General features: G+C 44.9%; 1 pseudogene; it reads right to left on the reverse strand.

Annotated features, from left to right (window-relative positions):
* Positions 1-172: 172 nt before the first annotated feature.
* Positions 173-2,817, reverse strand: LOC124386747 (annotated as a pseudogene).
* Between the last annotated feature and the right edge of the window lie 596 nt (positions 2,818-3,413).

Consider the following 3,413-nt stretch of genomic DNA (forward strand, 5'->3'; position numbering starts at 1 on the left):
ACCATGTTCTCTCTGGATCTAACAGGGATCAGGCTGAGTGTGGTCTGTCTGAAAAGAGGAGGACCACCAGCAAGAAAATTCTAACCTGCGCATCACCTTCCATCACCACTGATCTCCTGCAGGAGGACGACGACACCCCCACCCACCCCCAGCCCAAACACACACACACGCACACTCGCGCACACACACAGACTCGCACACACACACAAACACACAGTTTTCTGGTGTAAAGTGACTGGTGTAGATTTGACCTGCTAACAGTGTAACACAATGCTAATACAATAATCAGGTTGGGTTCAGAGGGACGTTTACTGCACCGTATTACTTCAGTTAGAAATTCATACTTCTCAGTAGCACCTACTGCTAAATTATTAGCTTTTTCCTAAAACTCTTGGTTAAAGTTCTTTGTGGCCATCATGGTGTACATGCTCCTCCTCTTCCACCTCATCTTCCTCATACTCCTCTGCATCTTCAGCCTTGACATCCTGGTACTGCTGGTACTCAGAGACCAGGTCATTCATGTTGCTCTCTGCCTCAGTGAACTTCCCCTGTATACCAGTGCAGGAAAGCTTTTCCGCGGAACATGGCGGTGAACTGGTCAGAGATACGACAGAACAGCTCCTGGATGGCCTTGCTGTTTCCGATAAAGGTGGCGGCCATCTTAAGTCCACGTGGTGGGATGTCACACATGGCTTTTTTCACGTTGTTGGGGATCCACTCCACAAAGTAGCTGCTGTTCCTGTTCTGCACACTTAGCATCTGCTCATCCACTTCCTTCATGGACATGCGACCGCGGGTCCCATGCTGCCATCATGTTCTTGGCATCAAACATCTGCTCCGTTAGTTCAGGAACAGTGAGTGCGTGGTACTGCTGACTCCCCCTGCTGGTCAGTGGGGCAAATCCAGGCATGAAGAAGTGCAAGCGAGGAAAGGGAACCATGTTGACTGCGAGTTTACGAAGGTCTGCATTAAAGTTTTTCTCAATTGCTAAGACACATTTCTTGAAAGCTGCTCTCCTTTTCTCTAAACTGTGAACACAAAACCCAATTCTCAAGCTACATGCACAAAACCTCAGACTCTTCTTGCAAAAACAAACTTTCACCTCAAAACAGTTGAATCTGTGCTCAAAACTGAACTATGTTGTCAAATCATGCCCCGAGTCAATCAAAATTAAAATCACTACGGAACAGTCACTAAACACTACGTAGAAAAATAGAAAACACAATGCTCAGGACATCAAGCTGGAGAAATAAAGGTTTATTGTTCACTGTAGGCTAAATGCATGTTGCAAAACAAAAAACCCCCTGTGCATTTAGCACTTGTACAAAAAGACAAAACAGAAATCTTGTGCATTTACACATAGCACTTGTAAAAACAAACAGAAATCTAGTGCGGTTGCCACTTGTGTACAGTAAACCCATGTAAAAATAAAGTACAAAAATATACAAATAAGTGCATTACTCAGCCACAGCATCATGTCTCCAAACTGGGTCGGGCCACAGGACTTCATCCACATCACAGGACACATTTTGTCTGGCCAGGCAACGGGGTGAAAAAACCCTGGCATGCCGTATCCAGGCTTGGCATGCCTCCACACCTATGTCACCACAGGCAAGTCCCATGGCTTGCAGGAGATTTACCCTGGTGTAAGGTTGGCGTTCATATACCTTCCACCGCCATTAGGAGGAGAATTCCTCAATGGGGTTTAGGAAAGGGGAGTACGGTGGAAGGCAAAGATTGATAAAACCTTGGTTCATATTGAACCACTCTCTAACCTGGAGGGCTCTGTGAAAACTCACATTGTCCCAAACAACAACATAGATGGGATGCTCATCCTGCTGCTCTAACAGAGCATCTCGCGTGTGATTGAGGAAAATGAGTGTTGTAGAGCCCCAGGTTGGCATGATGGTGGACAACCCCATGATTGCTTATTGCAGCACATAATGTGACTTTGCCACCACGCTGCCCAGGAACACCAACAATGGCCCGATGGCCCATCACATTACGGCCTCTCCTTCTCCTTTTGGTGAGATTAAACCCAGCTTCATCCATGTACACGTATTCATGGGGTCTTTCCATTGCATCCAGTTAAAGAACCCTCTGTAGAAATAGAAATAGTTTTGTAAGTGATACGGAAAAAGTGATTTAGGCCACTACAGTAAATCACTACTTAGAGTCATCAACATTGAATGTGTACATACTGGAATCTTTGCTCTTTGACTCTGAGTCTGAGTTGCGATCAAAGGGCACTCTGTATAGCTGTTTCATGCGCAGTCTGTTACGCTTGAGGACACGATCAACAGTAGAGAGGCTGACACTGATGATACCCATAAAATTTACATGGTCCTCAATGATCTTCTGCTGAATTTCACTCAGTTTAATGGCATTGTTCTCATGGACCATATCAACAATTAGGGTCTCTTGGTGTGACAATAGGGTTTAGTGTTTTAGCAATTGAGAAAAACTGTAATCTGCCCGGGAAAGCAGAGACACGTTGTAATGCCACTCATGGCAGCAGAAACCAGGTGGTTGAGATCACCATAGGTAGGTGTGGTCAGCTTTAATGTGCGGAAGCAGATGTCATACAGTGCTTCGTTGTTGATGCTGAAGGTCTCATCTGTATATCCACAAGCTGGTGGATGGACAGTGTTGCATTGTATGGTTCCACCACTGTGTCTGACACTTTGGGTGATGGTGTGACACTGAAGGTGTTCATTATGCGGTCAGGATACTCTTCACGGATCTTGCTAATGAGCAGCGTGCCCAGTTGTTTCCAGCATCACTTTGACCTGGAAAACCGTAAACACATAACCATACTCTTCTTATTTTTCTATTCTCCAGGTCTGGATGAAGTGGGAAGATCCATGGAGGGAAAAGGAGAGAGAGAGAGAGAGAGAGAGAAGAGGGGTGTGAGAGAGAGAGAGAGAGAGAGAGAGAGAGAGAGAGAGAGAGAGAGAGAGGGTGACAGGAAGAGAAGGATATGGATTATTAAGTCTCCTGATTGTTGTATGAAAGTTAATGTCACTGTGCAGTTTGGACTCTGGTAAGATTCACTGTAGCAGCAGAACTAAAAGGGAGAAACAGAAGGAAATACAGACATGAGGATCTCTGGCATAAGAGATGACCCACCACACCACCATCAACAAACCTGAGTGAACGTGTGAATGTGAGGAGACGACCAACATCCAAATATCCCAGTTCACCAAACACTCCATATTCATGATCCCTCCAGATCTGCTCCTTTACCTCACAAACACCTACTGACTAAAGACTCCACTAAATAAATGTTTGATTAAATTGACTAAATATAAAGACTCACTTTGCCTCTGTTCTATAATCAGCTTATCACCCCATCACACACTAGCACTATGCTAACCTATCTAACGTTAGCTAATGTTGCATTAAATATCAGG

The sequence above is a fragment of the Silurus meridionalis genome, chromosome 6 (genome assembly GCF_014805685.1).
Source record: "Silurus meridionalis isolate SWU-2019-XX chromosome 6, ASM1480568v1, whole genome shotgun sequence".
Classification (NCBI taxonomy): domain Eukaryota; kingdom Metazoa; phylum Chordata; class Actinopteri; order Siluriformes; family Siluridae; genus Silurus; species Silurus meridionalis.